General features: G+C 37.1%; 1 long non-coding RNA gene across 1 annotated transcript in view; it reads right to left on the bottom strand.

Annotated features, from left to right (window-relative positions):
- Positions 1 to 11,666, bottom strand: part of LOC141095936 (uncharacterized) — a 176,965-nt gene extending 165,299 nt beyond the window's left edge. Inside the window, exon 1 of the long non-coding RNA XR_012233514.1 lies at positions 11,479 to 11,666. This is a non-coding gene — a long non-coding RNA (uncharacterized lncRNA). The remainder of the gene's footprint in view (positions 1 to 11,478) is intronic.
- Positions 11,667 to 23,413: the final 11,747 nt, after the last annotated feature.

Here is a 23,413-nt window from a genome sequence, read left to right as displayed (position 1 = left end):
TGTTATGAATGGGTCACCGAGGAGGAGAGCAGGTCCAGGATATGCCACAGAAAACCAGAGAGGTTGGTACCTAAGCGGATTGCAGACCCCTGATCCTATCCACACAACTAGCAGTAGCCGTGGAGCGTACCTACGATGATCCTAGATGGCTCGGCACAGCCGGAGAGCTAACTAAGCCTAAAGCAAGAAAGGGGAAATCTAAACTGCCCCAGAGCAGACCCCAAAGGAATAGATAGCCCCCAACATATATTGTCGGTGAGACAAGATGGAAACACAAACAAAGGCAGGAAAATAGACTGAGCAAATGATGGGGCCCACACTGACTAGACAGGACAGGAAAGGAAAAACACTGTTTGCAATCACACAAAAAAACCCTGCAAAAAGTCCAACACGTCTGATGCAAAAAACACTGAAGTTGCACGACTTCGCCCCTCACTATATCAGCACTCTGGAATATTCTGAAAGCAGAGCAAAAAGAGACCAATCTAATAGGGGATAAAACAAACTGGCACAAGCAGTAACATATGTGATTCAGCACAGCCCCAGCCGGAGCTGGCTGACCCGCACCAAGAAGAGATAGACAAAATCAGATCAAATGCAAATCAGAATAGCAAATAAAACACTTAGCTGAACATGCAGGGACAGAGCTGGAGAAATCAGACCTCAGGAGGAACAGGAAGCAAATCACCAGCAGGGATAGAGGGAGTCGGCTGTCTTAAATCTCAATCTGAAACCCCAGATCTCCAATCATCATCATCATTATCAGGTGGCAAGCCTCTGTCAATCAGATCAGCTCCATTACCTCCAGTAACCACCAGAGGGAGCCCAGAAAGAGAACTCGCAACCCCTCTGTCGATCTGACCAGCTTCACTACCTTCAGTAATAACCAGAGGGAGGCCAGAAAGCGAATTCACAACAGCTGAACCTTTCTGTGCATGTTGAGATGTGTAACGCACATAGAAGAAGTTCAGTCTGATGAAAGCACTGGAAGTGACAGGATGGTAAGAACAGTACAGTGCAGCTCTACAAAGAAAGTGAGGAATTTGGAGCTTCATTCACTGATTGTTTCTTAGAAAGGAAAAAAGAAGCCTAAAGAAATCCATGAAAGGAAGATTTTTGTATATGGTGATGTTGCACATTTCTAATACCAAGTAAAGTTTTGAGCCAAACAGTAGGGTAGGGAATCAACTGAATATGACCCCTCTTCACAATGACCTGTCGAAGAATCTTCAAAGGAAATGTGCTGTAAAGAGGAGACCATGATTTTGAAAGATCGTTGGGTCAAAGTCAGTTTTATAGCTCATTAATTAGGGATTTCAGTAGATATGGTTTCCAGTATTATTCATGATATTTTGATGATGCCAAAGGTAAGTTCCAGTGGGTGCAAAAATTGTTAATGTGTGAGTAAAAAATATGTCGCCAGAAAATTAGCCAAGAGAATATAAACTTGTTCATAGAAAATCCAGGAGACTTCTATTCTTAATTATTACTAGTGATGAAACATGGGTCCACCACCTTGATCCGGAGACCAAACAAGTATCCATGCAATGGAAGTACAAGGGGTCGCCAACTCCAAAGAAATTTTATGTCTAGCAGTCAGCTGTGACAGATCATGGCAACAGTTTTTTGGGATACAGAAGGTATTTCAATACTAGAATTCATGCCACACAAGACAACAATTACTGGAGACACCTATGTTTCAACAATGAAGGAATTACATGAGGCAATCAAAGAGAAATGCAGTGGGAGGTTGTTGACAGGTGTGTTGCTGCTTCACGACAATGCGCCAGCTCACAAGTCTCGCAAATCACAAGTTGCTATCAGGGAATACAGCTTCATGGAGCTTAACCATCTGCCCTACAGTCCAGACCTGGCTCCCAGTGATTACCTTCTACTGTATTTTGGAACCTGAAGGAACTTCGTTGTGGGCAATGATTTAATGATGATAATGCATTCAAAGATGCAGTAACAGGGTCCTTGAAGCAGCAAGAAGTCTCCTTCTACTCTGAAGGCATCCTATCACTGGAGACAAAGTGGAATAAGTGTGTTGAAGTGAAGAGGGGTTACATTGAAAATAGTAAGTTCAATTTTCTCAGAAAACTTTGTTTGCATTCAGGTAGATAAATTATTGAACACACGTCATATTAGACAGAGTAGAAAATAGGTAAAAAGAACATCAGGCTCTGGAGGATCCAGCAGATTCTTGCATTACAGACACCCAACTGATTTTATTGGAAGATGTGTAATACTTCATATCCCCTGTGGGGGTGCTGCAGGGTAATTGAACACTTGCAGCGCAGAAGATTTGCGGAGGGTAACAACAGCAAAATACCTTCTCATCAGTTTACTATTGAGAGATCCCTCAATCAAATTTTTTCTCACCTAATCCTTGTATCTAAATAATAAATGTGCATTGGCCCTGAACATGGGAGCTTTAGTTGTATGATTTCAGGAAGGAAAATCAAACAGGATGATAATATTTCACCATAATCCTGATTGTGTGCCTCTAGTCTTTGCTATGATATTAGAAATAATTGGAAAACCTGAAATGGGTACTAGTATATCATGATTACTATATATAAGATTGTGTTCTCATGTGTTATTTGTACAGTGTATGCATTAGAGGCGAGCCATTGACAGCTTGGTTATCTTGTTTTGACTAGGCCTTTTTTTACAAGTCCCTAGCATGCTTACATGTATAGAGTATTTCTAAATGTCGCTATTGGCTCTATCATAAAATTGTATTCAAGCTTTAATGGTTCTTTACATAAACCAATAGGATGTATTGCTTGGCTTGACATATTAAAGTGCGATAGACTGAGCTAAGCTCTGCAAATATGAGATACTATAATCCTCTCTGATAAGCAAATCTGATTTGAACACAACAAACAGATTTATTACTGGAAATCCTGACATATACACCTTAAAACGGCCCATCAGCTTCATTTAATTTCAACAAAACATAGACAAATTTGTTTTCTGTATACGCATCCAAGAAAATAATGAGTAAAACAGACGTACACAAAGCAAAAATGTGTAAAAGCAAAACATCTAAACAAAATAATATTAATATTAGTATATATTGAACAGATCCAATGCAGCCATCTCATCTCTATGGGAAATAAAAGTAAAGTAACTTCCAAAATGTAAAGCTCAAATCTAATTGGTTGCTCTAAGCCAGCGGTCCCCAACCTTTCTGACCTAGGGAGCCACCTTCAGTTCTGAGAGAGGGTCGCGAACCACATCCAGCTCCCTCCCCCCTCACAATAGTGGCAACCAGAGCCCCCATTACGGGTATAATGATAACCAAAGATTTTCCACAGAAATCCCCCAGAAGCCGTATAACAAGATCCAGTGGTCCCCACAATTCCCCCATTCAGTATTCTCCCATCCAGCACTCCCAGCACACTGTCACATAAAGCTTCAGGCACCACTTCCGACAGGTAGTATCATCCTGTCTCCAGCATACCATACTTAAAAAACATCGAAACCTCTAAAGCCACAAGTTTTGTGACGCAACAGCGATCTCACCAGCGAGATCGCTGTGTGTGACACTGACCAGCAACCGGCCCCCCTACCGGTTATCGCTGATTGTCCTGGAATGGCCAGGACATTTTTTTGATCGCTGGTCTCCCGCTGGCCATCACGCATCGCTGCGTGTGACAGGCGGGAGACCAGCGATCAGCACGCTGGTAACTAAGGTAAACGTCGGGTTTCTAAGCGGCGCGCAGCGCTTAGAAACCCAATGTGTACCTTAGTTACCAGCGCGCTGGTGCAGGAAGTTGGTAACCAAGGTACACATCGAGTTTCTAAGTGCCGCGCGCTGCTCAGAAACCCGATGTGTACCTTGGTTACCAAGTCCCTGCACCAGTGCGCTGGTAACTAAGGTACACAGTGGGTAACTAAGCGACGTGCGTTGCTTGTTACCCTCCTGTCGCTGGTGCTGATCGCTGGTGAAGCTGCCTGTTTGGCAGCTCACCAGCGATCATGTAGCGACACACCAGCACTCCTGACAAGATCATATCGTTGTCGGGATTGCTGGTGCGTCGCTATGTATGACGGGGCCCTAAGACCAGTATATGTGCATCCAGGTCTGCTCTTCTGTGCATGGCTACTCATAAAATTCACCATTTTGAGATTTGCTCCTCATACCTGTTAGCTAGATGTGGAGCTAATGCACCAAGCTGGCAGACAGCCGCGAGCCACAATTCATGGGACCGCGAGCCACATGTGGCTCCCAAGCTACAAGTTGGGGACCCCTGCTCTAAGCTATATTGACATATGCATGAGACCCAATGAGCCAATTGATGGAGTTTTGTCAATTATCATTACATAAACGAGCATCTGGGGATGTGCAGGATATGACAAAGAGTAATATCAGATGATAAGTACTCACCTTTTTTCCAAATTGGGTAACTGAATCTTCTGTTCCCCAATGTAAAATCATTAGCTAGACCTCCGATTATGGATCCTGTAGGTCCCTGGTTCGACCATAACTTCTGTACCCCATAGATGCACCCCTGCTCCTCCCTGCTGCTAAGCTGAACAATCATAAATAGGGCTCAATGAATTACTCTGCGTTAAACATGTAAAGAGGATTTTTTTTCAATATTTTCTATGCCAAGCATTTATTGCAAGAGGTTACAGGCCCAAAGCCTGAGGTCTTTGTGCTTATAGTGGTAACATGTTCCGCTCCGGTGTCAGTTACAAAGAAATGTAATTGTTTAATATATAAGCATCCATGATATAAGATGTAACGATTATGAATAAAGCTTATATACAGTATATATTTATATATTTATTTAAAACATATTTTTAAATTACGGTAATTCAAGAAGCTCCAATTCGATTCATGCAAGCAAAAATGTCACCAATGTCATATTTCTGGTGACAAATACATAGGACCCTTGAAGCAGCAGCTTTTGGCAGCTTTCCAATGCTATCACCGAGAGTAAATTAATCACCTTTCTAAGGCCAGTTTTCATGTCCATGTTATGCACATAAGACAAATGAACTTCTCTGGTTATCTAGGTTTCACTTCATAGATCCTCAGGGTAGGGCCTGTTTTCTATGAAAAATTATTCGCGAGTCAACATTTATAGCCAACATTTAGTTCTCAAATAATATGCAGTTTCTAAATAATACCCCCTTGCCACATGAAAAATAATAATAATCCGAACCTGTCACATGAAAAAAAATGCTATTAACCTGCACATATGGGGTCTAAAGCTGAGCTGCTGTCAGTCAGTGCTGGGGACTCGGTTGCAACTCTAGCTCTGTAAATTTCCACCAGAGGCTGCGTGTGTGCAGATTGAGATCTTGGCAGCCATTTTCCAGAAGCCGAGTGCCGTTGAGATCTCAATCTGTGCATGCGCAGCCTCTGGCGGCCACTTTACTGAAGCCTCCGGTGGCCCACGGCTTGAGCTTGAGGAAGATGGGCGCAGGGAAACTGGTGATACAATCGGCTCTGCTTGGCGTGGACACATTTCCGCCGCCGGCATCCTGAGGAAGAGACCCTGCTCAGTTGCACTCCACATGGCCCCAGCATCGCGACACTTCTGCTGCCACTACACCACTGCCGCAAACCCCCGGTAAGCCTGCGTTCGCACTATAAGACGCACCCCCCATTTTCCTCCTAAATTGTTTGGGAAAAAAGTGTGTCTTATAGTTCGAAAAATACGGTAAGTCTATTTATATACATGACAGAGTTATAAAGTATCATATATACTAATGAAATGGCGGTTAGTGAACCTTAAAGTCTTGGAGTGACTCTGAGAGTATACTGATTTAAAAGAAGCTTGCATTTAATTAAAAAAATCTAATATCCTTTGTAGATATAGTAAAGTCAACTTTCATTTGGGACTTATGGTAGGCACTTATGAGATTCAATGTGACACAACATTGGACTACTGATATTTTAGATCTATTCTTCAAACAATAAGATAATTTCATTGTTATTTATCACTGTAGAACATATCACAGGCATAATACTAGATATACTATTTAAACTGACCTCTGACGCCATTCTAAATACCATGACTAAAGGTGCTTGACGCACCAGAAACACATGTAAAATTTGTACACCCGTGGAGCTGGATCTCTCCTCCTTGCTTACGGAACATACCACAAACACAGTGACCACTATGAGTGAAGTTGTTATAGCATGTGGCTTTTTCTAAAGTCCAAGAGTATTCGCTTTTAGTGCTACTAAAAAGTGCAAAAAAATTCAAAAGCATGCAAAAAGGAAACCTTCTACAAAAGAATAAGAGCACCCACAAACATTCTCTAAACCTCAAAACCAGAAGGCCCAGCATCGGTCAGGGATCACTGACTTCTCATCATAAAGGCTTGGCTTTCTCAAAGAGAGGAACCAGTGTTGCAGAGTGGTAGGGACCCTGATTTTAGAAGGTATGTGCTGTAAGAACGCCACAACCTTAAAAGATCCTGTGACAAACAAATATGCAAAGTGAATCCACAGTGACATAAAAATTAATGAAGGATGTGAACAATAAATATAGCCTGTACATCCACTATAAAAATTCTTCATTCTCTCCATGGCAGGAAGTCCAGGTAAAGACAGGTTAGTGTGGTCCAAAGAGTGAAATGAACTGTGAGCAAATGTGTCGTTATGCCTCAGGGTCACCATTCCTGGGGCATCTTTGCACCTTGGATCTTTACATTATCTGACCTTATAGCTTTGATTCTGGGGTTCTAGATCCTATTATAACAAGTCCGATATTTTAGCAATGCTTCAGGTCTAGCCACTAATAAGAGCAGGCACTACATTTAAATATACCCAAAAGGTTAGGTTGCATTCTAGGCTGTGTTCATCCAGTTTTAGATAACTATGCAATATGATAATAACTGTGGCCTCTTTTACCACCAAAGAAAATGAAGACTTCTTTGAGTACAATTCTGGTTCATCATCTTATTGAGCCACCTCCTTTCTCCTCCCTCACATTCTTCACAACTCCATGTCTTGGTACAAATGTAGCACTGTAGTTTACATATTAGGGTGAAGTCATGTTTCATTTAATACTGAGATGTCCTACATGATACAAGAATGTATTTATTAATGTATATAATAAACTTATAAGCATAGTAAACCAAAAATATTTTTGCGATGCATCACCAACTAAGAGGTCAAGAACCAAAGTCCAACATGAATAGTCAATCCTTCCCGTAAAGAGATTTGTCAACTGCAATTAAGGACTTCCGTGACATTTTACTATTTCGTCTCATAACTGAATAGTTTGATTTAAATTATCCATCAATATATTGAACAGGAATCAGACCATTGAATAATCAGACTGTAGGGCCAGGTCCTAATGTCTGAGTTTATAGAAGTACAGATCCAATGGTAAATGGAAATCAAGTTTATTATTAAGGATATTGGAAGTAACCTCAATGCATCTAAGATGGTTGGAATGTGATTTCATATCATTGTAGAGGTAGTCATTAGTTATGCCATTCTCTATGGCACAGCTTGGTGGTCTATACATAACCTGATGGACATCTGTAGGATCTTGACTTCAGCGGTGGCATCAGATTTCCATCTCGCTTTGCATTACTTTTTTTAAGATAGTCTTCAATTCTATTCCTGCTAATATAAAGACAAGGCCCCAACAGACTCATGAATGTCAATGGGGTCCATCGGGGCTTTCCAGTATCCATTGGAAAATGGACTGAGCAAAAATACCTTAGCTCTAATAAATTGCATACATAGAGCCATAGATTTGCTGACTTTCTGTATGATACAACCAACAACCAGCCATTGTGTCGATCATTATTTTCGCTATACTAGTAACATAGGCACTTACAACAAACTACTATTCTATTTGGCCTTTATTAAGATTAGCTTTGAAATTTTGGTGGGTCATGATTTCTCATGAAATGTGTTCAACAGTGTGACCTCTTGTGTATGATCAATTCAAAGCAATGGAGGTCAGTCGTTCTGATTGTGTATTTTCTGGACATGGTCAAGTCTATATAGATTATAGGTCATTGCAATTCATTATATATATTCATTATATAGGATAAAATAATACAATAAAAAAATAATAATTGAGTACTGATGAAGATAAAATAAGCTAAATCTTTTAGAAAAAAAAACTAAAATCTGTATACACTAGTGATGTCTGATGTTGGTATAATAAATTGTACTGGATTCATCTTATATTCTGGTTTTCTTCTACTTCCTCACTGTACATTTTAATGATGAAGTATAAGTAACATTTTAAGCAGATCCTTGTTTTACTTACCTCTAATGTTAAACATGCAATTACATTTTATCGGAACCGCTTTATCTTACTAAATATGAAAACACTTGCAATTGCTTGGATGTCAGCCTGATCTGACATTAATTGTATAAATCAAATTTCACGTATTGGTACCAACTTGCAAAATCCACTTAATAGCATAATCTCGCCACCCATATAGCTAAGACCCTCCCACCGTGCCTCCGACACAAAATGCCAGGGAAGATAAATCAATCTCTAGCACACCTAAATACATAACTGCACCGCAGGAAGGAAAGTCATTCTGATATGTATTTTGGATAGGAAAGCAAATATTTTTCATTTGCTACATGACCACTCTTATCATTATCTGGAAATACATATACAAGTTCAATTGTGCACATAAAACACAATTGTATGATATCAATAATTACAATTATCTTCGTAGCCTGATCATGTCATCTATCTAAATCCTTATTAGTTCTTATTAGTTGTTTTATTACATTTTATTACATTAAAAATAGATCATGATTCATTTGATGACGAAATAGCCTCATAAGCCTCCAATGAAGATGAAAATGAAAATATAGATTAAAAAAATATATATACAAAAATATATACAAACATATACATATGTATACATTCATATTATTTTGAGCATATATATTTATATATAAATATATATATATGTATATGCATATATGTGTGTATATATATGTATATATAAAATATATATATTTACAATGTTAGGTGTCTTATATGATTTGTGCAAAATTCTATTAACTGTTAATTTTAATTTTACACATACACTTAAAATAATGATTATAAACAGTCTTCCTTTCCGTACTACAATTTTTTTTGCATTGTGTAAAAATGGGGGGAAAAAACATATTTAGGGTTGTTTACAAATGTTTTTCATAAATATTTTAGAAAACAATAAAGCCACACGTGAAATTGGAAATGTAAAAAAAAAAAACAGAAAAATTCTAAATCAGAACTTTCAAACTTGAAGTTGCCATGGAAACCTTGGCAGTAACCGGTTAAAATACATCTGTACTTATCTGATTTTAATTTAAATCCCCCAGCCATTTACATTACATGGCAATATCCAAGCCACTTTTATTAGTTCAATATAGTTCTTCTGCTCCAGATAGGCCTTTTAATCAAATCTATTTCATCACATCTTTTAATGCAAATTGTCATTAATAGTCATTGTTGAAATCTGTTCACATAATTCTAAATTGGAAATATATCAAGCTTTTATTTACCAGGAATATCCTTTGAACTGCTTTAGTCTCTGGGTAGAAGATTAGGTTAATATGAGTCTCTCTCTTTTTTTTTTTCTTTCTTTTTTTTTTTAGCACAATTTTTTTTTTCTTTTAGCCAAACTGAAAACATATTGATTGTATAATTAGATTCACAATTGATGAGATCATATTTGAGGATGGGGGCATCTAAATTACTTTGTGGGCTATACCGTCACACAGAATTGTGCTGCAGCCCCCTCTATCAGCAATCATGAAAAATGGCTGCTGCATTGTGTTTTTTGTGCTATCGTTTTCTTTTATCACATCGTACGAACACGGATCAGATTGGTTTCAAAGCGGGATTCTCATTTTTAATGTGTCTAAAAATATTTTTTCTGCTTCCTTAAAAAATGTTTAAAAAGAAAACTAACCCATCAAAGAAAAAATATGATTATTGAGGTGTACAAATTGAGATCTTTGAACACTGTATATTATCTATATGTATATAGTTTATATTATATAGATTCTTTAAATCATGCAATTATTGTATTTTTTATTATTTTGTTATATACAACTTATACATTTATTTTACAAAATATTATTTTATCTTTATTATTATTATTGTTATTATTTTTGTCATATATCAAATAAATTACAAATAAAGCAGACACCCTCAACACAAAGCTGAAAGGCTAAAATCAGCGCAATGTTTCTTATCTCCTATCAGCAATCAATACGATTCTAGGACTCTGTCTGCAACAATTGAGTTTTATATATCATTGCCATCACCTAACCTTTGCTGCAAATGTGGAAATATCCTTAAATGACCTTTTAACACTGTCCATGCATGGGCTCTATAAAAAACAATGAATCATCATGACACATGACGTATGTAGTGCAATTATTCCAACAACCATCAACATAATTCTGCCCAAATGTAGAAAATTCGTTAGATAATCCTTAACCTGCAAGGTAAAACACTAAATTCATTAAGTCACCTAATATATAAATATATATATATATATTTTTTTCAAAATGTGTGACTTGGCAATTCTATTCTCAGACTTTAATTGCAATAATCCAGATATTAAACATTTACTGAGCATTTTATTAAAGCGGTTCTGTTAAGTAAATGCACATGCTATCTGCCCTAATCTGAATCTAGGACACATGAACTATTATCATATATTCACATGCACATTAATATTTTTTAAAATATATAACAAATTATATATTTAAATATATATATATTAATTATATATTATATTTTATATATATATATATATATATATATATATAGTAAATTATATATTTGTAAATACTCTATATAACTGTAAACAAACAGATCCTGTTTATAAATAAGGTTCTGGTCTACATTTATAGGTTGGAATGTAGGGTTAATTGATGTTTTTCTCCATTTATGTGTTTGTCAGTTTTGTCCATGTCTGTAAGGCGTGCATATTTCCCCTGCAATGAATCCCATGGCACAGTCTTGTCCTATTTCTGGCCATCCTACAGGATTAAGCCGAGAGTTATTAGGGACACTTGGCGGCTGGCAGGACAGGCTGACTCTACACTATAATGATCTCATGTAAATGTTTTGATGAGTCAGTGCTTTTTGCTGACCCACAAACTACTCTTCTCCTTGTTAGAGGGAATCTGCTTGAAAACGACACAAAATCATGGGGAGCACTTCCAGCTAAAGAGAATATATATGACACAGCTGCAAGCAGACTAAAGGCTATGGATTCAATTAGTGGATGATGGCCTTAGATCTTCAGTGCAAGAAGAAGGATTGTAAAGTGCTGCGGAATATGTTGGCGCCATAGAAATGAAAACATTATTAGGCAAAGTAGATTGTGATGAGAGATGGCTCCATCTGATCAGTGGAATATTTCGCAATTATACAAAGGAAATACAATGTCCTATCAAATCTATGTAGGGTAATGGATTAGATGCCCTCATGCAACAAGTACAGGTTACTCTTCACTTACTTATTGGCTCAGAGTCCTTGCCACATTGACTTGGATCATGCCTTTCTCATAGACCCTTGGAAGAGGTCCCTTGGTGGCCGGCTTGGTCCCCTTTTCCCTCCCAAGCCCTCCTCATTAGAAGATTGCTTTCACGCTACTGACTTTCTGCTGCTGAAGAGTAAAGGTCGCAGAAAGACCTCTCATACTTATCAGGCCTGCACGGGTCAGTAACTGGGAGCTGGGCTGCATTGGGTAAGCTCAGGAAAAGCTGGGAATCACACACACTCCATTATAACACCCTCACTTCAAGGATTTGCAGCCAGGATTTCTCTACAACTTGCAGACTGACATATTGGCAAGTTCTAATAACAGACAAAAACCTAAGAAAATACTCCAGCCAGGCCAGGCTGCATGATTGGCAAGTCCAAGGATTGCGTCCTGGGAATCCAAGATGGCAATCATCGGTGCACAATGTGCACTACGGAGTCTAGTTAATTAATGGAGCTGGATATTTCCACATTTACAGTAGACTTCAACTTCGAAATATGAAATTTGGAAATTTTAATATAACCGAATGCCTCAACCTCTGACGCTTCAACTTTGCCAGTACTAAATCCAAATCAAAAAGTGTGAAAACCCTGAGGGTACCTTCCCACCATGAGCTTTTGGTGAGTTTTTGATGTTGCAGATTTTCTGCACCCTAAATAGGTTACTTGCATTTTCTTTTTCGAAAATAAGCAGCGTAAAAAAACTCACCAAAAACTCATAGTTCGGAAAGTAGCCTTATAGCAAGTGCTGCAGATTACATTGACATTGGTATATGGAAAGGTTTCTGGAGGCTCTAAAAAAACAAGAAATATCAGATAAGGGGGAGATCATTGAAAATCCCTGCCATATGTCCTTCTCCACCACCTTACGTGACTGTTTATAAGGAAACATAGACTGTACTGCCAATGGGTAAAAAAAAGGCAAGATAAAGTAGCGTTAATGTTTAAGGTCCATTTAGGCTGCAAAGTCCAACACAGGGTATGTTAGGACACAACTGGAAAGCCTGCTGCTTGTATATGCCTATATATCAGCTGTCACTTGGGATTAAAGGACCCACTAGCAATAAGAATACAATGACTAAGCTACTGGCATCCAAGTTTTACTGTCAGTCACTCAACTTCAAGGCTCTTTGGTGCCATATACACTAGTCTTAATTAGACCAATTACATGAGTAAAATAGATGAAGTTAAAGACTCCGTAACTAATAGGTTTGTAGCTTAAAGGCAACTTTTCACCGGTTCAAGAGCGAGAGTAAAGGGTGGCACAGACAGGAGATGGCAGTGACAGCCAGGCTCCCCATGACCAGAGCCATGCCAGGCCCCATCCCATCATTGGCATACATCTGACCTTTAATTAAAACAGACAAGGGTATTTAATCTAGGCTGCGTTTCGCTTCCAGGACCCCCTCCTTTTCTCTATCTGCCTTTTTTTTCCCTGCCTTTAGTGTTTCAGAAGGTGGAAGTTGCCTTTGTGTGACATAGGTCAGACCTAGGCACTCTGCTGCAGAAGGCTTTAACGCTGTGTGAGCACACAGAAAGGCTCCACTGGAGAGCTCAAGGCCTCTGACAATCACCATTGTTTTGAAATTGAACAGAGCCCGCATTGGCAAAAAATACCAAGTTCACTACCCGAAAAGGGACCTTTATAATAATCAAACTAAAGAAAAAAGGGAAAAGGGGAAAGAATGTCAGATGAAGACGGAGGGGAGAAAGAGGATGCAATATATAGAGGCAGATAGACAGATAGACACACATGTAGAAAATAGATTGGTAGATACATAGTTGGCGAGATGACAAAGATAGATAGAAAAATAGATAGATAGAGAGATAGATAGATATGGGATAGATAGACAGATAGATAGATAGATAGATAGATAGATAGATAGATAGATAATATACAGCTCTGGCAAAAATTAAGAGACCACTGCACAGTTTTATAAAAATCAGCTTCTCTACATGTTTGACAGCCATTCCATTCCAGTGTCAGTTGAATTCCAACCAGACTACACCTCAATCTACTTCATGTGCTTCTGATTAGATGATCACCTGAACCAAATCTTATTTAATGAAGTACAAGCAACCCTGCTGTCGTGTTCACAATCCTCTTGCAATAGGACAAGCTGGATGGCAAGACAAGTGCTAGTAATATCCCAAAAGTAATAGGAATGAAAAAATAACTTTTAACCATGCCAAGGGAGTTGAAAAGAAAAGTCTTGAGTGAGGAAAAGAAGGGCTCAATTCTGGCTTTACTAGCAGAGGGATACAGTGAGCGTCATGTTGCCTCCATCCTTAAAATTTCTAAGGCGGCAGTCCATTACAACAAAGTCAAGCAGCAGACATTGAGGACAACAAAGCTACAGACCAGCAGAGGGCATAAATGATTCTCCAATGACCGGGATGACTGTCATCTTATTCGAATGTCACTCAGCAACTGCAGGATGACATCAAGTGACCTACAAAAAGAATGGCAAATGGCAGCTGGGGTGAAGTGCATGGCAAGAACAGTTCGCAACAGGCTCCTAGAGGCAGGGCTCAAGTCATGTAAAGCGAGAAAAAAGCTTTTTATCAATGAGAAGCAAAGGAGAGCCAGGCTGAAGTTTGCCAAAGACCATAAGGATTGGACCATAGAGGACTGGAGAAAGGTAATCTTCTCTGATGAGTCTAATTTTCAGCTTTGCCCAACACCCGGTTATCTAATAGTTAGACGGAGACCTGGAGAGGTGTACAAGCCACAGTCTCTTGCACCCACAGTTAAATTTGGTGGTGGATCGGTGATGATCTGTGGATGCATCAGCAAGGCTGGAATTGGGCAGGTTAATCTTTGCGAAGGATGTATGAATCAAACCGCATACAAGGTTATCCTGGAAAAACAGTTGATTCCTTCTGCTCAGGTAATGTTCCCCAACTCTGAGGACGGGTTTTTCCAGCAGGAGTCATGCTGGGTCAATCAATGTGTGGTTGAAGGACCACCACATCAAATCCCTGTCATGGGCAGCCCAATCTCCAGACCTGAACCCCATTGAAAACCTCTGGAATGTAATCAAGAGGAGGATGGATAGTCACAAGCCATCAAACAAAGAAGAACTGCTTACATTTTTATACCAGGAGTGGTATAAGGTCACCCAAAAGCAGTGTGAAAGACTGGAGGAAAGCAGCCAAGACGCATGAAAGCTGTGATTAACAATCATGGTTATTCCACAAAATATTGATTTCTGAACTCTTCCTGAGTTAAAACATTAGTATTGTTGTATCTAAATGATTATGAACTTGTTTTCTTAGCATTAATTGAGGTCTACAAGCACTCTGCATTATTTTGTTATTTTGACCATTTCTCATTTTCTGAAAATAAATATAAAATTTATTGCTTGGAAATTCGGAGACATGTAGTCAGTAGTTTATAGAATAAAAGAGCAATTTACATTTTACTCAAAAATATACCTATAAAGGGAAAAATCAGACAAACTGAAGATTTTGCAGTGGTCTCTTAATTTTTGACAGAGCTGTATAGGTAGATAATAGATAGATAGTTTGTGAAAGGCTGGTAAAAGCCGAAACGTTGCTTCACCATATGGACTAATAAGGTCCACTTTTTTCATAATTTATTGGAGTCTGCCTCCTTTTTTCTTTCTTATTGTTTATACAAATGGATATTTATTTGGAGGGCCTTGCACCCTGAATTCATCTGTACAGTGTTGTTCCACTTTTTCTTCTAGATACATAGATAGATAAAATCCCAAAAAATAGGAGGCAGCACACCGTTTGTAGTGAAAAAAAGAGCTATTTAATAAGCCCAAAAGGCGATATTTCGGTCCAAACAACATGAACCTTTTTCAATCCTTGAAAAAAGTTATTTTTGCTTAAACCGAAACATCGCCTTTTGGGCTTATTAAATAGCTCTTTTTTTCACTACAAACGGTGTGCTGCCTCCTATTTTTTGGATTTTACATTTGAGGTTTGGTGTCTACCTGGGGGGCTCTGCAACAGGAATCTTTCTTTCTTTGTGCTGCTCTAATTTTTTTATTTTTTTCTCATTTAAATAGATAGATAGATGATAGTTGGAGACATTTTGGTCCCATCACACAACTTTAGGACCGAAACATCACCAAATGGGTTAATAAAATTACACTTTTTTGCATCATGTGAGTGCTGTCTCTCTATTTTGTTTTATTTTAGTGGACAAAGTTGGTACATGTGCAGGAGGCTCTAGCACCTTTTGCTGCACATTTATTATTTTTATGCTGCTCCGTTATACAATAGTTAAATATGAGATAGATCAATCTATCTATCAATTAATATGATATATATAGAAATAAAAAGAAAGAAAGGAAAAAAGAAAGACAGGAAGAAAAAAAGGAGAGAAAGAAAGAAATAAAGAAAATGCAAGAGAAAGAGAGACAAAGAAAGAGAAAAAAGAGAAAGATAGAAAAGAAAAAGAAAGAGAGAAAGGAAGGAACGTAGAAAGAAAGAGAGCGAGAGAAAAAAGTGAGAGAAAGAAGGAGAGAGAAAGGAAGAAAAAAGCAAAAGAAATATAGAGAGAAAGAAGGAAAGAAAAAAGAGCAAGAGAAAGATAGAGAGAAAGGAAGAAAGAACAAAAAATAGACAGAAAGAAAGAGAAACGAAGAAACAGAACGATAGAGAGGAAGGAAAGAAAGAAAGAAAAGAGGGTGAAAGAGAAAGAGAGACAAAGAAAGAAAGAAAAAGAGAGAAAAAGATAGAAAAGAAAAAGAAAGAGAGAAAGAAAGGAACGTAGAAAGAAAGAGAGCGCGAGAAGGAAAGAAAAGAAGAAAAAAGCTAGAGAAATATAGAGAGAAAGGAAGAAAGAACAAAAAAGATAGAAAGAAAGAAAGAGAGAAACGAACAAAGAAATAGAAAGATAGGAAGGAAAGAAAGAAAGTAAGAGAAAAAAAGAAAGAAAGAAAGAGAAAAAAGTGAAAAAGATAGAAAAGAAAAAGAAAGAGAGAAAGGAAGGAACGTAGAAAGAAAGAGAGCGAGAGAAAAAAGTGAGAAAGAAAGAAAGAGAGAAAGGAATAAAAAGGCAAAAGAAATATAGAGAGTAAGGAAAGAAAGAACAAAAAAGATAGAAAGAAAGAGAGAAACGAAGAAAGAAATAAAGAAAGAAAGAAAGAAAGACAGAAAAAGAATATAATGCATGTATCCAATTGTTCCAGGACTGACCCATGACTGAGCAGGGAGAGGAGGTGTAGGCCTTGGTGTTGGGGGTGCGGGGACACCTGGGCACAGGGCAGCTATAATTCCAGGTGGCAATTTCTGCCTTTTAGTCACACAGTCAGATAGATTGTCAGACAGAGAGAGGCCGGAGTTTATTTGAACAGCAGCCGGATTTAGGAGGAATGTAGCCGGAGACCACTGCAAAGAACTTTCAATTTGTACTTCTAAGGCAGCAAAAATAAATAACCCTGAAAGGGAAAAAAAATTCAGGAAATTGAATGTGTTTTCTTCCCTCTGGTGAAGTTTCCCTTGAGTGGTCCCATTTTGTTGCTGTCTGGCCTTCCAGTCCTTGGGCCTTCAGCTTCCTAGCATGACCCAGCTCATAGATAGCTGCTCTATACCTATGGCGACTGGGACACCCAAACAATGCGTTTGTCATGTAAAACGTCCGCCAGAGGAACAAAATATGTCATTTCACAGTCATTGTAAAACATGAAGAAATAGGATTAGCTGAAAATATCAGCAAGGTAAGTAGGATTAATGGCTGCGTCAAATAAATTGTGGAATTCTATCAGGACAGGGCATATGTCTTGTCTTTTATGCTGCAAATTCCTGCCTTGTTTTGTTTGCTCTACCAATATCAGCAATATAAATTTAACTTGTGTAATTGTTTTAATTTGTTTTTAACACCCTAATGATTTCAGACCTGGTCCTCCCAGGGATCACAGGAAGACTGAGGCTCTGCTGCTCCAACTGTGCGGCTCCACCTGGTGGCTAATGTGCAAACTGCATGAACAGTTTGAATTATGCTGCACACAAATGTGTTTATCTATTACAATATTGGGAATATCACACAATCAAGTAATCAAAGTTATTTATTCAGAAATGACAATTATTGACTTTGTAAAATGTAATATACCTTCCATCTGTTGGATCCTATAGTCTTTCCTAAAACAATTAAATGGATGTTTATGTATGATTCTATTTGGAAAATAATAGATTGAAAACAGGGCATTTATTAATGCAACAATAAAATATAAATGACTAAATAATCTGTCTGTTTCTATATAATTATTTATTTTCAATTACCTCTATGGTATTCTTTCATACAATTAATATTAATTATAGCAAAAACCCGCACATTGTACAATTATAGTTATTTAATGACCTGGCTACACTTGTAAATGTAATAATATTAGGAATAGAAATTATTTATAACATAGCTTTGGAATTATTGGAATCATGCGATCTTGTATCTATCATTCCGTTCTAATTGTTACGATTATTTAATTAATGGGATTTTTGGGGGGGCAGCGTAATTGGGCTACAATAGTTTGCAGCTAGAGCTGATTAGTGCAGTGTGAAGGCTTTATGTTATCTACTGTCTAGAAAAGCAATACTCAAATTATTGCTCAACATTTTTTATTTGTTATGTATATCCTTTTTCACAAGTAAAGCGCCCAGGAATAAATGGCGCTATAATAATAATAATAATAATAATAATAATAATAATAAATAATCATAAAACTCAAATAAACCCACAGCTTTCCTACATTTATTTTTTTACAATGGTTTTTACATATTACTCTACAGTAATTCCTAATCTATATGTTTTTTTTCTTCATGGAAAGTTCCCTGGATCTGACAATACCAATATGGATGTAGATGTATAATAGTGTAAAAGATGTAGCTGCACTTGGCAGCAAACTATGAAGCTGATAAGAGAGCAAATAGACAGATGTACCTGTGTGTGGGTGAGGAGCAGTCAGAGCTGCAGCTCTCCCATCAGCTGCCCTGTGATGGGGCTGTAAGTTGACTAGTATGTGTGACATTTTAATTCTGCCAGTGATTTGGCTGATCACTATGGCTGAGGAGCAGGCCAGGTGGTGAGTGGTCCTGGCTGTCACTGCAGTGATTGACACATGTCTCTATCACTCACCTGACCTGTTATTACACTCCTCACTACCTGACAAGCCTGGTGGACAGCACAATAACAAGCAAGCACCCCAGATCTAATCCCTCCTGTGTGTGGGGAAGACATGGAGGGAAAGCCAAAAACCACACAGCACCCCTCACACTGCACAGGAGAGAGGGGTGATAGGGAGTGCAAGATGGATAACCTGGAGCCCTGCAGCTGACACACCACACATTCAGATGAGAGCTAGATAGATAGATAATATATAGATAGATAAATAGATAATTATATAGATAATTAGATAGATAAATAGATAGTATATAGATAGAAAGATATGGGATAGATAGATAAATAGATAAATAGATAGATAAATAGATAATATATAGATAGAAAGATATGGGATAGATAGATAAATAGATAAATAGATAGATAAATAGATAGTATATAGATAGAAAGATATGGGATAGATAGATAAATAGATAAATAGATAGATAAATAGATAATATATAGATAGAAAGATATGGGATAGATAGATAGATAGATAGATAGATATGGGATAGATAGATAGATAGATAGATATGGGATAGATGGATATGAGATAGATGGATAGATAGATAGATAGATAGATAGATAGATAGATAGATAGATAGATAGATATGGGCAGGCTCGGACTGGCTTATAGGGTAACAGGGAAATCCCCCAGGGGGCCCCTGTGCAGATCTGGGCCCTCAACCCCACTATATGGGCAGTACTTGGCATAATTTAATTGATTCACTACGTACAGAAAAAAGTAGTATCTCATCATTCACTGACCAAACTACCCAGTTTATTATTATATAGAGATATAGGTACATTTGTGAATGATGGTAGTGTAATATTTGTATGCAGGTGAAAAGTGGGCCCCCAAAGACAGTGTTACTGGTGGGCCATATGCACCCCAGACCAACACTGGAAATGGGATGGATAGACAGACAGATAGATAGATAGATAGATATGGGATAGATTGATAGATATGATAGATAGATAGATAGATAGATAGATAGATAGATATGAGATAGATAGATATGAGATAGATAGATATGGGATAGATTGATAGATATGATAGATAGATAGATAGATAGATATGGATGCATGATAATATATGAAAAAACCATGATTAATATATAGTAGAAAATAATAATAGTAATAATAATACTACTACTAATAATAAATATTTGTATTATTGTTGTTGCTGTTATTATTATTATTATTATTATTATTATTATCTTTCTATTGATAATTAGGATAATTTTATTTAAAGAGCTAAACTCATTTGCAGTGTAAAAAATACTGGGATTTTGCAAAATAACAAACCGTTAATTATTTCATTTTCTAAACTAAAGGCAACTAAACCAACCAGGAGGCACAGCCTGACATGAGCTGTAGAGCCAATGTCTGACAATAATATTTTACTGGGTCTGTAGTTGTGGTTTGGAGCAAACTTTCAGCTCATGATGCTGGAAAAACAACATGTAGAGAATGTCCACAAGCCTGAGATAATGATGTATCTATAATAACAGAATAATAACAAGGAAATAAGGCATAAGCAGATGAGCCAGGCGGTTTTTCAGGTGTGTGTTTACAATGTTATCTAATGTCTCTTGTATTTGTTTGTTGTCGTTATTATTATTAGTATTATATCATCACCATCATCATTCATAATTCATTCCATTATTAATAAATATCATTCAATCAACTATGTTGTACATATTTTTTCTGCTGATATATCTAAATAAAACTACATCAATTTCCCTTATCTCTCTATCTAATAACTACCTGCCTATATAATATTTATTGGTCTCCTTATGTAATAAGGATGAGTGTTACATTCAGCCCATGGTCACTTCTGTACACCCGTTATTTCCCCTGCTCCCTCTGTTCTGTGTGCCTGTCTTCTGGCCATGTGTCTCTGCACCCCTGGGTATCACAGGCCCCTGGAGCTGGTGCAGGTCTCCTTTCTTATGGTCACACCCTGGGGACCAGTGTGGACTTTGGGCAGCTCCAGATCACTTCTATGTGGTGTGCGGATCCTGCTGGCGGCACAGGGCAGATTACAGCAGAGTTTTCTGATCACAATGAACAGCTATTAACCATTGCGGGGAGAAGAGTTTCTAATTGTGAGAGAAAACAGCCCCATAACTGAGGATGTCATCTGCTGCTGCGCTAGGAGAGAAGCCAGGTCTGGAGATCCTGCAGGAGCTGAAGTTCTGTCTGTGGCTTCCTCTATACTCTGTGTCCCATAGTATTGTAGAAATGAAGGAACCAGACACCTATTCTTTCTTCTTTAAAGTCGGCATATTTACAAGTTGCAAGTAAAAAAACACCATTTATAATAATATACTATTAAATATGACTGTTACTGAAACCTTATAAATACACAATGGCTCTATCTGATGATGTTCACAAACAAATCTCAATCTTTTCATATTTTATCTGTGTTCTATCTATCTATCATCTATCTATTATCTATCTATCTGTTTATCTATCCCATATCTATCTATCTATCTATCTATCTATCTATCTATCCCATATCTATCTATCTATCTATCCCATATCTATCTATCTATCTATCTATCTATCTATCTATCTATCTATCTATCTATCTATCTCATATCTATCTCATATCTATCTATCTATCATCTATCTGTTTATCTATCCCATATCTATCTATCTATCTATCTATCTATCTATCTATCTATCCCATATCTATCTATCCCATATCTATCCCATATCTATCTATCTATCTAATATTTATCTGTATATCTTCTATCTATATGACTAGATCGTGTATGATATATCTATTAATTTGTCTATATCTATTATTTATATTTTGTCTATCTATATTTTATCTATCATCATCATCTGTCTTTTTTATCTTTGTAACTATATATCGTGTACATATGATATTTTTATTTATTTATCCATCTGTTTATCTATGCATCTATAAATCATCTATCTAGCTACGATCATCTACATTTATCTGTTCCTCTACTTAGATATAAAAATATAGACAGTTACAATATAGATTCTATTCGATAGATAGATAATAGATAGATAGATAATAGATAGATAAATTGAAAAATTGGCAGATTGATAGACTTTATATGGAACACTTTTATTTTACTGTGTATGATGTTTATTGCTGCACTTTATAAATGGTAATTATTCCAATTTAATGGGCAACTGTAGTCAATCGCTGAATCACAAGTGAACTTCAGTATTCGATAAGGATATTAACGAAATAAATAATATTATTCTTGCACATGGCATTAGTAAATTAAATTTAGCAGTAAGAACACGTGTGCTGTATAACGATCACATAACACATTGCTCCATACTATAACCACATGTTTAATGAATGAACAGAAGTGATTAGTGTAGAAATGATGACAAAGTTTCAGGCTGCTCTTCTCCTAGAGATAACACAGGCTGCAGTTCACACCATGCAGCAGGCGCTGACTGCCGCAGCCGGCATTGTACTCGGCGATGTTCTCACTTGTGATTATTACTGGGAAACAATTGTTAGTTTGGCTGCATTGTTCCAGTTAATTATATGATACAGATCTAGAACACACAACACTTTCCTTCTTCCTCAGCGCTGGGAGGAATGTGCTGGAGCCGCTCAGACGGAGCTGAACTCGGCAGCCACCACCATGCGACTCTGGGGGTGCTATGCAGCATCGGGGATGGGATGTGACTGCCATAGACAGAGAATCCTGCACGACCAAAACTGCTCTATAATATCCTGCACCAAGATCGAAAGATAGCTGAGAGATACAATGGTTGCAGAGGTGAACGATACCTAGCTGGTATATCTACCCAGTAACACAGACAAATACATATTTTAATAATAGCTGGTAATAATAATAATAGCAGCAATTATAACTGATAGAGTAAAATTAGAAGCAGCATGCCAACACAATTAATAAAATATAAAAAGTGTTTTTTTTTATCGCTCATAAGGCAATGTTTCGGTCCAAGTGAGGACCTTTTTCAAGCCAAATGGATAATGTAGATAGGAGATAGATATATTATATAGATAGATAGATAGATAATTGATAGATAGATAGATATTGGCTAGATAGATAAATAGATAGATAGATAGATAGAAAAGATAGATAGATATGGGATAGATATAGATACATAGTATAGATAGATAGATATAGATACATAGTATAGATAGATAGAGATAGATAGATAGATAGATAGATAGAAAAGATAGATAGATATGGGATAGATATAGATACATAGTATAGATAGATAGATAGATATAGATACATAGTATAGATAGAGATAGATAGATAGATAGATAGATAGATAGATAGATAGATAGAAAAGATAGATAGATATGGGATAGATATAGATACATAGTATAGATAGATAGATATAAAAGATAGATAGATATGGGATAGATATAGATACATAGTATAGATAGATAGATAGATAGATAGATATAGATACATAGTATAGATAGATAGAGATATATAGATAGATAGATAGAAAAGATAGATAGATATGGGATAGATATAGATACATAGTATAGATAGAGATAGATAGATAGAAAAGATAGATAGATATGGGATAGATAGATAGATAGATAGATATGGGATAGATATAGATACATAGTATAGATAGATAGATAGATAGATAGATAGAGATAGTACAGATAAATAGCTGTAGATAGATAGGAAGCTTTGCTGTTGCTGTGAGTGTGTACTGAGTGTCACCACCTCCCATAGATAATGACTCCATTGCTCTGCAGACATACAAGGGACATAGAGAAGTG

This window comes from Dendrobates tinctorius, unplaced genomic scaffold (assembly GCF_039654945.1).
Source record: "Dendrobates tinctorius isolate UK_male_01 unplaced genomic scaffold, ASM3965494v1 ptg000070l, whole genome shotgun sequence".
Taxonomy (NCBI): domain Eukaryota; kingdom Metazoa; phylum Chordata; class Amphibia; order Anura; family Dendrobatidae; genus Dendrobates; species Dendrobates tinctorius.
This window is presented reverse-complemented; position numbering and strand designations above follow the sequence as displayed.